Genomic DNA, 14108 nt, shown 5'->3' with positions numbered 1-14108 from the left:
CTACCTCGAAAAAAAAAAAAAAAGAGAGAGACATTAAAAGAGAAGGACTACTTGAAAAGATGAGGGTTTCACTAAGATGGTGGTAGTATGGGGGGGGGAATAGGGTAATAGGAAGGAATTATGATCAAATTACAGTATGGTTATGTATTAAAATTCTCAGTAAAAATTTTTGGTGTGTTTATCTTGCATTATGAAAGATTCATAACATCACTTTTTAGTTCTAAAAGACCTTTTGTAGATTCTTTCAGATTGTTTACATAGACAATGTCATCCACTAATAAATATGTTTTTACGTCTGGTCTTCCAAACTAGTTGCAATTTTTTTTATTCTTGGCTTACTGCAATGACCATAAACCTTTAGTTAAGATGAAGCAGATAAGCTAAATTCTTTGTCATTGTTCTGATCATAGAGGGAAAATGTGTGAACCTCAGGAACTTTTATTAGTTTGAAGAAGTTCTATTACTAGTTTTCTAGAAAAGAATTCAAAATGAATATTGAATTTTGTCAGTTGTTTTTTCCTGTGCTAATAGAGGATTTTTTAGTTTGTTAATATGATAAATTATATTGATTTCTTAATTATAACTCAAACTTGAATTCACTAGATGAAAGCCATTTAGCCCTGATATATTTATTAACCTTGGATATATTCTTGCATTCATTTGACTATTTATAAGCTTACATCTACATTCATGAAGAGTATTTCTTTGTAGTTTTTAAAAATAATTTTACCTGTTTGCAAAGAGAGAGAGGGAGAGGGAATGAGAATGGGCACACCAGGGTCTGTCTCTTACCACTGCAAACAAACTCCAGACACATGCACCACTTTTTGCATCTAGCTTTATGTGGGTACTGGGGCAATGAACCCAGGCTTTCAGACTTTGCAAGCAAGTACCTTTAACTGTTGAACCATCTCTCTAGCCTGTAGTTATTTGTTTGTTTTTATAGTACCTTTTTTTAGTTTTGTTTTCACTGTAACACTGATCTCATGGAATGAGTGAGGGATGTTCTTATGTAATTATTTGGAAAGGCCAAATCAATCCTTCTTTAAATTTTTGGTAGAACTCACTTATGAATAATAGTCTAGAATTTTTCCTTTGGGGAAGATTTTTTAGCTACAAAGTACATTTATTTCAAATATGTAATGCTGTACAGATTATTTGATTCTTGTAGAGTAAGCTTTGATATTTTGTATCATCCACAGAAATTGTGCATTTCAACTAAGTTGTAAAATTCATAGTAATAACAGTCTTCATGATATTTTCTTATCCATTTCATTGATAAATTTTTAAGAAACAACTGTAATGCAATGACTTTCCCCCTTGTTTGTTTGTTTGTTTGCTGTTGCTTTGTTTTGTTTATTTTTTACTTTTTATTTATTTTTTTGTTTGTTTTTGTTTTTGTTTTTCAAGGTAGGGTTTCACTCTTGCTCAGGATGACCTGGAATTCACTATATAGTCTCAGGGTGGCCTTGACTCAAGGCAATCCTCCTACCTTTGCCTCCTGAGTGCTGTGATTAAAGGCGTGCACCACCATGCCCATTTTTTTATTTCATTATTTTTTATTTTTTATTATTAGATAGGGACATATTTTGTATGTAAACATCACATGTTGGTACCATCCTTTCCCTCCTTCCTGCCCCTTTTCTGAAGAGGCCTTCCTCATTGGGGATGCAGGTCAACCCCATGGGGATTGTGGCTCATGCATTATGCCCTCTTGTTTTTGATGTCCAAATTAACTGGTATCTGCTTTGATTTTTATTTCCTTTTATATGGCTATTTGAGATTTAATTTGCTTTCCTTTTTCTAGTTCCTTAGATGAGAAATGAGGTCATTGATTTGATGCCATTCTTGTTTTTTAAATACATATTTTTATTTATTTTCAAAGAGAGAAGATAGAGGGCTGGAGAGATGGCTTAGCGGTTAAGCACTTGCCTGTGAAGCCTAAGGACCCCGGTTCGAGGCTCGATTCTCCAGGACCCACGTTAGCCAGATGTACCAGGGGGCGCATGCGTCTGGAGTTCGTTTGCAGTGGCTGGAAGCCCTGGCGCACCCATTCTCTCTCTGTCTGTCTCTCTCTCCCTCTCTCTCTGTCACTCTCAAATAAGTAAATAAAAATGAACAAAAAATATTAAAAAAAAAAAAAGAGAGAAGATAGAGAGGAAGAAAGACATGAGTGGGCACCTCAGAGACTCCAGTCAAACACTGCACACAAACTCCAGATGCATGAGTCATTCTGTGCATCTGGCTTTACATGAGTACTGGGGAATCAAACCCCAGGTCCTTAGGCTTTGTGGGCAAGTACCTTAACTGCTGAGCCATTTATACAGCCTCATTCTTATTTTTTAAATATATACATTTATTGTTATGAAGCTTTAGCCTGAACCCACCGTTTCAGATATGCTATGATTTCCTTTTTATTCAGCACAAAGTATTTTCATTTTCTGATTTCATTTCATTTTAAATCATGAATTTTTTAGAGCTATGTCATTTGGTTTCCAAATATTTGACAGTTTTCTAGATAATTAATTTTCTAACTGTAGTATGATCAAATAATATACTTTTTAGGACTTGAGTAATTTTTAAAATATTTTATTTATTTACCTATTTGAGAGGCAGAAAGAGGGGAGGAGTGAATGTGTTCCCTAGGGCCTCTAGCCACTGCAAACAAACTTCAGATGCATATGCCACCCAATGCATCTGGATTTATGTGGATATGAGGGAATCCAATCTGGGTCATTAGGCTTTGCAGGCAAGCACCTTAACCACTAAGCAATATCTCCAGTCTGACATGAATACTTTTAAATTTGTTGAAATTAGTTTTATAGTCCACAATATTGACTTTATGTCATGACAAGAATGTGTAATTTGCTCTTGTTGAGTGGAGGGCTCTACCAATGCCAATTAGATCAAGCTGACTGATACTGTCTAACTGTGTTGTCTGTCTCCTTGCTCATTTTATGGCTAATAATTCTATCAATTACTGGAAAAAGGTATTGAAATCTCCAACTATATTGTGTACTGACATATCGCCCCTTAAATCTCTGTCACTTTCTACTTCATCTTGATGCTATGTGATTAGGTACATACCATTCAGGATTTTATGCTATGATTGGTGATGTCTTCTAAAATCATCCTCTTAAAGCAGCACTGCCCCTGAAATCTACCTTTTATATCAAAACAGCCAGTCCAGCATTCTTTTGATTAATGTTAACATATCTCTCTTATCCTTTTATTTATTTGTTTGTTTGTTTATTTTTGAGGTGGGGTTTCACTCTAGCCCAGATTGGCCTTGAACTCACAGTGATCCTTCTACCTCTACCTTCCTAGTGCTGGGATTAAAGGCATGCACCACTATGCCCAGCTTCCTTTTACTTTTAATACATTTATAACTCTGAGTTTAAATTGGATTTGGGGTAGACAGCATGTACTTCCTGTGTATTGAATTTTTTTGAAACAGTTCTGAAAAGCAATACAGAGAAATCCTATGTCTACTTCCTTCAATGGTAAAGTCTTATAAAAATATAATACGATGTCATCCAAAGTATTGACATTTATTCAATCAAGTTACAGAACATGAGCTCCACTCAAGGACCTCTTGCTTCCCTTTATGTACACACCCCCTTTTGTCCCCAGTAACCCTGGCAACCACCAATATTGTTTATTTCTATAATCTCCCAATTATAGATAGAATCACACAGAAGGTAACTCATTGAGATTACCTTTACTTTATAAAACTCAGTATATTTCTCAGTATAATGTGTATATTGGTAAGTTTTTCCTTTTTAATACAGCTTGTTTAACCAGTCATCCACTGAAGGGCATTTGGGGTACTTTCAGTTTTAGACTCTTACAAGTAAAGTTGTTATAAACATTCATACACAGGGTTTTTGAGTGAAGGCTAAGTTTTTATTTTCTCTTGAATAAATGCTTACAGAACAATTATGAGTTTGCCTAAGTGCATGTTTAGAATTTGACATGTTCTTTTCTAGAATGGTGCACACCAGCAGCATGTGGATGTTCTAGTTTATCCATATCCTTACCAGTGATTTTGTTAATTTTAGCTATTTTGAAAGGAAAGCTATATATTCTAAATATTAGACCTTTATCAGACATGAAGCTTGCAAATGTTTTTCTTTAGACTGATGTATATTTTTGCACCCGCTTAACAGAGTTTTTAATGGTGTGATATTTTTAATTTTAATGAAGTTTAATATATTAGAATTTCCTTTGATAGATTATGCTTTTAGTGTCCAGTGTAGAAATTATTTGCCTCACCCTAGATCCTAAATATTATCTCATAATTTTTCTAGAAGTGACATACCTTTGTTCTACATTTAAGTCTATGATCTACTGTTAGTTGATTTCTATATAAAAGAAATAACTTAGACTTTCCTCCCTTAGGTATCAAATTACTTGTGCAGTTGTATGAATTTATTTATTTATTGTCAGAAATCAGTTGGGCATATTTAGGTGAATCTAATTCTTGAGTACTATAACTACAAAATCTATTTTGAAATGGCATAGAATCTTCCCTACTATATTCTTTTCTTTTCTTTTTTTTTTTACTTCTACACTTCCTTTGCCATTTTTTTTTTTTTTTTTTGAGGCTGGGTCTTACTCTAGCCTAGACTATCTAGTCACTCTGTAGCTCAGGCTGCCCTCAGACTCACAGTGATCTTCCTACCTTCTTTGCCATTTTATATTGAGAATGTTGATAGGAGCTAAATTATACCTATTTATTAATATGTGGATAATGATGTTTCTACTATGTGTATTTTTCCCATTTCCATTTGTTGTATCTTTGATTTCTTTCTTTAGGGTTTTGCATTATATTTTTTGTTAGGATTACACCAAAATATTTATTTTCAAGCAATTATTAATGGTATAGTTTTGTTTAATTTTGTTTTCTATGTGTTCATTACTCATATAAGAAAAACTTGATTTCATGTGTTACATAATATCTTCTGAGCTTAGTAGAGTTACTTATTAGTTGTAAGGTTTTCTGTGAAAATTACTTTGAAATTTCTAAGCAAAAAATCATGTCATCTGCAAGTAGGCTCAGCTTCAATTCTTCTTTCTCAGTCCATATACATCTTAATTCCTTTGCTTGTCTTAGTGTGCTGGTTAGAATTTTCATTGCTGAGTTAGATATCAATGCTAACAGCAGATATTTTTGCTTTATTTCAAACCTTGGGAGAAAAGCATTTAATCCCCCACCTCTTAAGTATGTTAATAGTAGATTTTTTAAAAAAAAATAAGTGCTTTTTTAACTAGTTTCAGAAACTCCCTTCAGAAAATTCCTTTTGCTGGAAGTTGGAATTGATTTTTTGTCAAATGCTCTTTCTGTATTAATTGATATGTCATGTGGCTTTTATCATTAGACTGTTATATGACTACTTGATTGATTGATTCATTTTAAGTATTTATACAACTTTTCATCCTTGAAATAAACATTAATTGACCAAAGGGTATAATATTCTTTCATCTGATGAGGTAATGTTTTTAAAATATATGATATTGGCATATAGATTTGTTTTGGTTTTGCTTTTTTAAAAACTGTGTCTTTTATGAGTATATGAGTGAAAGTAGTTGATTGGGCTAGATTGGGATGTATTCACCTCAGTTTTCTGGAAGACGTCATATAGTTAATTGGTGTTAATTCTTAAAACATTTAGTAAAATTCTCCAAAACAACCATCCAGTCCTGAATATTCTTTGGGGGAAATTGTTAATTGCACAATGCATCATAGGGTTATTTAAAAGATTTACTTTATATTGGGTGTCTTATGGTAGTTTTTGCCTATGTTGTTAATTTTGAGGATGCAGAATTATTTTTGTGGTACTTTTTTATTATTACTCCATATCTGTAGCACCTGTAGTGATGTCTCCTTTCATCCTTACTGTCAGTTACTTCTATCTTGCTCTTCTCTTTCCCTTGTTAGGTTGTTTTGGAGGTCTGTCCTTTCACAGTCTTTCAAGAGTGAGCCCTATTGAGTTTAGTAAATTCCTTTTTTCCCAGTGTATTTGAATTCTTCTTTTCTGTTTATTACTTACTTCTGCTTACTTTGGGCTTATTTTGTCTATGCCCATAATGTAGGAGCTTAGATTTATTGATTGGTGAACATTTCTGTTTCTGTTGTTAGCATAGTAAACCTCTTGTCAACTCCACTCCCATCCTTTCAGATTTCTTGGCATCTTGAATATATCTGATGGTGAACCCATTACCATTAACTAAAGTTCACATTTAAAGGTTTACTCTGTGTTGAATACGTCTTTGGGTTTTGACAACCATCTGCATTCACCATTACAGTACCACACATAATGATCTCACTGCCTTAGGAATCACCAGATCTCTACCTGTTGCTCTCTCCCACTTTCCACTCCTCTGAACTCTTACTGACCAGTAATTTTTTTAGTCTTTACATCTTTTCCTTTTCCAGATTATCACATAGTTTTAATTATCCAACATGTATCTTTTTGACATTGGATTCTTTAGCTTAAAAAGTTTTCTTATGTCTTCTTGTGGCTTGATAGTGCATTTCTTTTAATTGGTAATATTCCATTGTAGATATGTGTTATAGCCTATCCATTTTTCAGGCCAGAAATGATGAATACACTGCCATGAACATTTGTGTGCACATTTTATTTTATTTTATTTTATTTTATTTGGGTTTTTTTTTTTTTTTTTTTGAGGCAGGGTCTTGCTCTAGTTCAAGCTGGTCTAGAATTCACTATGTCGTCTCGGGGGAGCCTTGAGATAGCTCATGGTAATCCTCCCACCTATGCCTCCCAAGTACTAGGAATAAACGTGTGCTTCACCACACCTAGCTTGTGTGAAAGTTTTTGTGTTCTTCAGCCTCTTTTGCAAAATAATAAAAAGCACAATTGCTGCATGACAAGGGAGAGTATTCCTAGTTTCGTAAATATTGTCAAACTGCCTCCAAAGTACCCATGCTATTTTGCATTCCTCTCAACAATGAATGTAAGTTCCTGTTGCCCCACATCTTCACCAACATTTGGTGTTTAATGTTTGTGATTTTAGTTATATAGTAGCATATCATTGCTGTTTTAATTTGCATTTCCTACTGGCATAGAGTTTAGCATCTTTTTTATATGCTTACTTGCCATCTGTAAATATTCTTTGATGAGAATATCTATCTGTTCAGAAGTTTTGCCCACTTTTTAGTTAGTTTGTTATTTGAATTTGAGGTATGTGTGTGTTTCTTTGGATACTAATCCTATAACAGATGTGTTTTACAAATATTTTCACCTAGTATATGCTTTTTCTTTTAATTCTTATACTAGCATGTCTTGCAGAATAAAAGACTAAAATTTTTATTTATTTACTTATTTGCAAGCAGACAGGTAGAGAGAAAGGAGACAGAGAGAATGTATGTGCCAGAGCCACAACCACTGAAAATGAATTCCAGATGCATGGCCACTTTGTACATCTAGCTTTACTTGGGTACTGCAGAATCAAATCCAGGTGTTAGGCTTTGCAGGCAAGTGCCTTAACGACTGAACAATCTCTCCAGCTCAAGCATTCTTTTTATTGTATTTTATGTATTTATTTAAAAGAGAGAGAGAGAGAAAGAGGCAGATTAAGAGAATGGGCATGTCAGGGCCTCTAGCCACTGCAAATGTACTCCAGATACATGTGCCACTTTGTGCATCTGGCTTATGTGGGCACTGGGCAATCAAACTTGGATCTTTAGTCTTCTCAGGCAAGCACCTTTACTACTAAGCCATCTCTCCAGCCCCAAACCCCATCCTTTTATTTTATTTTGTTTTATTTTTTTTGAGGTAAGATCTCACTCTAGCCCAAGCTGACCTGGAATTCACTATGTAGTCTCAGGCTGGTTTCAAACTCACAGTTATCCTCCTACCTCAGCCCCCTGAGTGCTGGGATTAAAGGCATTTGTCATCACGCCCAGAAAGATTTTAAATGGTTTTTTGTTTTGTTTTGTTTTTCAAGGTAGGGTCTTACTCTAGCCCAGGATGACCTGGAATTTGCTCTGTATTCTCAGGGTGGCCTCGAACTCTGGCGATGCTCCTACCTCTGCCTCCCAAGTGCTAGAATTAAAAGTGTGCACCACCATGCCTGACTAAGATTTTAAATTTTGATGAAGCTAAACTTGTCAATTTTCCTTGTTTTAACATTTTATTTATTTATTTATGAGAGAGAGAAAATTGATGTGCCAGGGCCTCCTTCCATTGCAAACAAACTCCACATGTATGCCCCACTATGTACATCTGGGTTTATGTGGGTACTGGAGAATTGAACCCATGCCATCAGGCTTTACAAGCAAGTGCCTTTAGTTGCTGAGCCATCTCTCTAGCCAGCTTTTTGCTCTTTTGTTGGAAAGCTTCACCAAACACAAAATTCCCTAGACTCTTCTAAGTGGAAAATTTTGTCTTCTAGGAGTTTTATAGTTTTGTATTTTAGATTGAAGTCTGTTATTCATTTTGAGTTAATTTTTATGAAACACACAGGTCTTGGTCTAGATTTTTTTCCTTTTCTTTTTCTTTGCATATGAATGGCTAATTGTTCAAGCATCATTTGTTCAAAAGGCTGCTCCCCCTGCCTTTTTTTGTTTTTTTGTTTGTTTGTTTTGTTTTGTTTTTCAAGGTAGGGTCTCACTCTAGCCAAGACTGACCTGGAATTCACTATGTAGTCTCAGAGTGTCCTCAAACTCAAGGTGATCCTCCTATCTCTGCCTCTAGAGTGCTGGGATTAAAGGCATGCATCACCACACCCAGTTTTGGCTGCCCTTTTTCTAATGAATTGTTTTGCTCCTTTATCCAAGATCAGTTAACTCTGCTTCATTGGGCCTATTTCTGTGCTCTTTCCTGTTCACTTGAATTATTTGTCTGGCAGAATCACATTATCTTATTCAGTGTAGCTACACAAAAAAAGGTTATGTCAGCCTCTATGTCTGCTGTTCCCTTAAAGGCTGAACTGGTCACTCTGAGTCTTTGGCCTTCCCATACAAACTTCAGAATTACTGTGTCAATATCCACAAGGTAACTTGCAGAGAGATATACTGTGATTACATTGACTCTACAGATAAAAGTAAGAAGAACTGACTGCTTGAAAATATTGACTCTTCCTATCCACATAAATGTATTCTCTCTCCATGCATTTAGATCTTCATTGATTTTGGATAGATCTTATGCATATTTTGTTATATTTATACTTCCTTCTTTTTTCTTTGTACCAGTGTAACTGGCACTGTATTTCTTTTTAAATTTTATTTTTAATTGCTGACATGTAAGAAAAGAATTTATTTTCTATGATAACCTTGCATCCCAATGCTTTGCAACTTCGCTACAACATTAGTTTCAGGGCTTCTTGTTGATAGTTTAAAATTTTTCACTTAGACAGTTACATCATCTACAAACAGACAGCATTTTTCTTTTAACTTAGGAACTCATTTACACATTTATTTCACTCAGAGAACAGGAGGAGATGAGATGCAAAGGGAAGACTGTGGCCATGGCTTGCATGCCTAGAGAGGCCCCAGAGCTTGGCAAAATGACCCTAGGACACGACAGTGGTTGGCCATGGCCATGTTACAAGGAAGGGTATGGCCCTGGTACGCTACACTGAAGGGCTGCCCAGCCAGTGTCCTGGAGCTTGTAGGCTGCACTCACAGGCCAAGTGTCTGAGGCATCCCAGTGCCCAGTGCCTTTTTCCAGAAGCTCTCCAGGCACAGCCAGCTGTGGCCTTCCATGCAGTCTAATGTAGCCATGTGGACCTCAGAGTGAGGTCACAGCTCTATTTTAGGGGAAGCACCTTTCTGTATATGGCAGGATGCCTTGTATAAATAGCTTGGAAGTTACATATGAAACAGTGGGGGACATTTTCTCTCCTCCCCATAATGGTAACTCTGTACTTCATAAATTTTGGTTTTTGATGAAGGAAACTCTTCTATCTCACCTCTGTTTTAGCCTGACTATCCAAGGTGACTACAGGTTCTCATATAGTGTCTTAATCCTGGATCATATTCCATGCATCTTTTCTTGCTTTTTATTGGAAACTGTGCTGCTCCTCTAACTCAGTCTTGCTTTGCTAAATAAGCTGATGTGCTAGTTGGCAATGTTACTTGCAATGGTAAAATGTGCAACCATTTGAGGACTGTTATGCCAATCAACTATAATTTTTCTTGCCCTGACAGATAAGACAAGCTTTCTGGGTGTTGTAATTCCAAGTCTTTGCTTTGATGTGGTCCACAGATGTCCTAGAAAAAATGTGAAGTGACAGTTTTATTTCTTGCTTCACTATTTGTATACCTTTGGTGGTTTTGTTACATTAATTAGGACTTTCCAGAATGATGCTGAGTGGGAGTGGTGAGAACAGACATCCTTGCTTTCTTCCTACCAGTTCTTAAAGGAAAGCATTGTGCTTGCTTCGGCAGCATGTATATTAACAATGTAATGAGAGAGAAGATTAGCATGGTGCATGCACAAGAATGTCATGAAAATTCATATTTTATGCAATATAATTCTTTTCTAATTTAATGTACTTTTATATTTCATTTTATTGATTGTATGTTATGCTTAACTTTTATCATTTTGGTATTTTTATCTTTTATTGTCTATTTTTAAATAAGTGTATTTTATATTCATAGCAGTTTTGCTTTTGTTAGTATATTAATCAATTAGATTTTAGGGTTGCTTTGTATGTTTCACCATCTAGTTTACAATTTTGCACTCTTCCCACACTAAAATCATATTCTTTCCCTCCTATTCTAACTTCTTTTCCTTTCATTTCCTTATTTTGTCCTCTTTAGATCTCATAACTATAACATGCTATAGCTTTAACAACTTCTAAAATCTGTGGACCCAAACAAGATCTTAACTTTCTACTCTCAGATTCTGCTCCCATCTTCATGTTTCTCAAAGTTGATATAATACTAGTCCCTGTCCTTACCCACCCGACAACTCTTCTAATCTTGTTAAGTACACCCCTCATATACTTCATACTAACCTTGTTCAAAGTTGACCCATGGGTTGGGGAGATACCTTGGTGAATAAAGTGCTTTTTTTTTTTTTTTTCCTCGAGGTAGGGTCTCACTCTGGCTCAGGCTGACCTGGAATTCACTATGTAGTCTCAGGGTGGCCTCGAACTCTCGGCGATCCTCCTACCTCTGCCTCCCGAGTGCTGGGATTAAAGGCGTGCGCCACCACGCCCGGCTTTTTTTTTTTTTAATTTATTTATTTATTTATTTGAGAGAGACAGACACAGAGAGAAAGACAGACAGAGGGAGAGAGAGAGAATGGCCGCGCCAGGGCTTCCAGCCTCTGCAAACGAACTCCAGACGCGTGCGCCCCCTTGTGCATCTGTTTAACGTGGGACCTGGGGAACCGAGCCTCGAACTGGGGTCCTTGGGCTTCACAGGCAAGCGCTTAACCACTAAGCCATCTCTCCAGCCCCTAAAGTGCTTTCTTTATAAGCATGAGAACCTGAGTTGAGATCCCAGCACACACACAAACTTCTGGATGCAGTGGTATGCACGTTAACCCTAGCACTGGGGAGATGAAAACAAAAATATCCCTAATGTTCCAAAAGACAACATAGTAGAGAAGAAGGGATGGAGGAGTGTCCAGCACTGAAACATCTCACACCGTCCAAGGCTCAGGGTCCATTGCGGCATAGGTGGCGGAAAGAATGTAAGAGCCAAAGGAAGGGTACCACTCTCTACATACAACTGTCCAGATAGAATTTGGCCTCGATATCCAAGACCTCACAGTGCCTAGAAATACCCACACAAGACCCTCATAATAGAAAAAGAAGATGATGATGTCATCAAATTAAAAGAGAGACTAATGGGCAGAGGGAAGGGATGTGATAGAGAGCAGAGCTGTGAACAAGAAAGTGGGGGAGGGGAGAGAAGGGGAGGGAACGACCAGGGTTTGTTGTCTGTTAGTATAGAAGATATATATATAATTTTAAAAATAACAACCCCAAAACAATAAAAAAGAGTACACTCAGACACACACACACACAAAAGAATATCCCTAAGGTCTGATGGCTACTAGTCTAGCTAAAGGAATGAGCTCTAGGTTCAGTGAGAAATCCAGTCTCAAACACTAAGGTGGAGAGCAGTTGAGGTTTACATACACACATGCACACATGTGAACATGTGTACATGTGCATATGCCATAAATGCATGCATGCATGCAGAGTTTTAAAAATTTGATCGATGGCTGAGAGGTTAAGAGCATTTTTTGTGTAAGCATGAGGGCCTGAAGATGTTTGAAAGACCTCAGATTAAATCTCTAGGACCTACATAAGTAGTTTGGCAGGGCCAAAGAGGTTTGTAACCCTAGCCCCATAGGGAACAAAAACCAGAGAATTTATGGGTCTTATAAATAAATAAATAAATAAACAAACAAACTAGCAAGCTCCAGAATCAGTAAGAGACTCTGGCTTATATACGAATGGGTGGAAACGCAATGTACGGATATACCCAATGTTCCCCTCTGGCCAGCTCAGGTGAGCCCACCCCACAGTGGATGAGAACATGGGGTGCCATATGAGCATACACACACACACACACACACACACACACACACACACACGTGCAAAAGAAAACAAACTAATCTAACATTAGTGCCTATCCTCAGTACCATACTTTACTCCTACTCCTAAACTTAGCCTAATATAACATCCTCGTCCATATATTTCAATACTTATTGACATGAAAGGGACCACTGTTGTTAATTGGCTAGTGATATTTGCATAGTGAGGATATCCACTGGCTGAGGTTTCTTCTATAATTAATATTCTAATACTAGAAGTAATAAAAGAGGCCCAGGCCAGGCATCTTGAAGTCCTATAGTAAGTCTGTAAATTCTGAACTGTGCATCTCAACTCTACCACAACCTAACCTCATTTGTCTACTGCAAATAATTCAACTAAAAGAAGAAAAAGATCCAAGCAGATAAAACTCCAGTAGTAATAAAATAACAGAAACAAGAAAAACAAAGCAACTCACCCAAAAAAAGACTAATCCCATAGTGATGGCCTCCAGTGAGGGGGAATTAGATGAAATCCAAATCAGAGCATACAAAAGAAGATTGTGATAGTTGGAATGCCTGTTCTCCCCACATAGACTCAGTTGTTTTATTAAAGCTTGTAACTTGAATTTCCAACCACCTGGATGGAAGAAATGCCACTGAGGGCAGATTCTGGGGTACAGCCCTAATGTATGATTCGAGAGAATCTGATTACCAGGCCAAAGGTATGTAAAGAAGTTTTTAGCTCTGTCTGGGTGCCTGCTGCCTGATACCATTCCCTGATACAGTTCCCTGCTGTTTACTGCCCATTTGTGCTTGCTTGTGGGGCTGAATGTTTGGTGATGTCTCTCTGCCTTTGTTTATGAATGTGAGCCAGCTTCTTTTGCCATTTGATGGAACTTCCTCTGGATCTGTAAGCTTGAAATAAATGCCTTACTCCCATAACTTATGTCTGGTTTGGATGATCATCCCAGCAATGTGGAGCTGACTACAACAAGGATTAGAACATGGCCAAAAGAAATTAAACAAAAAGACAAACTCCTGGATGAATTCTAAGAGAATACAAACACACACCAGTTGAATGATATAAAGAAGTTGATATATGAAAGAAGAATTAAGTAAAGAGATAGAAATACCAAGGAAAAGCCAAATTGAAATACTGGGAATGAAAAACACAGAAGTCAAATGAAAAACTCTAGGAAGTCCTATCAATAAATGAGATAAAGTCAGGCATGGCGGTGCATGCCTTTAATCCCAGCACTTAGGAGGCAGAGGTAGAAGGATCAATCACCTTGAGTTCAGGGCTACCCTGAGACTACATAGTTAATTCCAGATCAGCCTGGGCCAGAGTGAGACCCTACCTTGAAAAACCAACATAAAATTAAATAAATAAATAAATGGGATAAATGAGAGAACAGAATATCTGAGCTCAAAAATGAAGTGGAGAAATTGGAGCATTTTAACAAGGACAAAGATAAACTAATAAGAAGGTGTGGGCAGAAATTTTAAGACACAGAAGAGACAAATCTCAGTCTAAAGTCAAAGTAACCATTTTCAACAAAACTATACAAGAAAATTTCCCAAAAT

The 14108-nt window shown here is 36.6% G+C and overlaps 1 non-coding gene across 1 annotated transcript; it reads left to right on the top strand.

Moving 5' to 3' along the window:
• The first annotated feature begins 10401 nt into the window (after positions 1 to 10401).
• LOC123456131 lies at positions 10402 to 10506 on the top strand. Its single transcript, XR_006634349.1, has one exon. It is a non-coding gene; the product is annotated as a U6 spliceosomal RNA (small nuclear RNA).
• The last annotated feature ends 3602 nt before the right edge of the window (positions 10507 to 14108 follow it).

The sequence above is a fragment of the Jaculus jaculus genome, chromosome 19, assembly GCF_020740685.1.
Source record: "Jaculus jaculus isolate mJacJac1 chromosome 19, mJacJac1.mat.Y.cur, whole genome shotgun sequence".
In the NCBI taxonomy this organism is placed as follows: domain Eukaryota; kingdom Metazoa; phylum Chordata; class Mammalia; order Rodentia; family Dipodidae; genus Jaculus; species Jaculus jaculus.
This window is presented reverse-complemented; position numbering and strand designations above follow the sequence as displayed.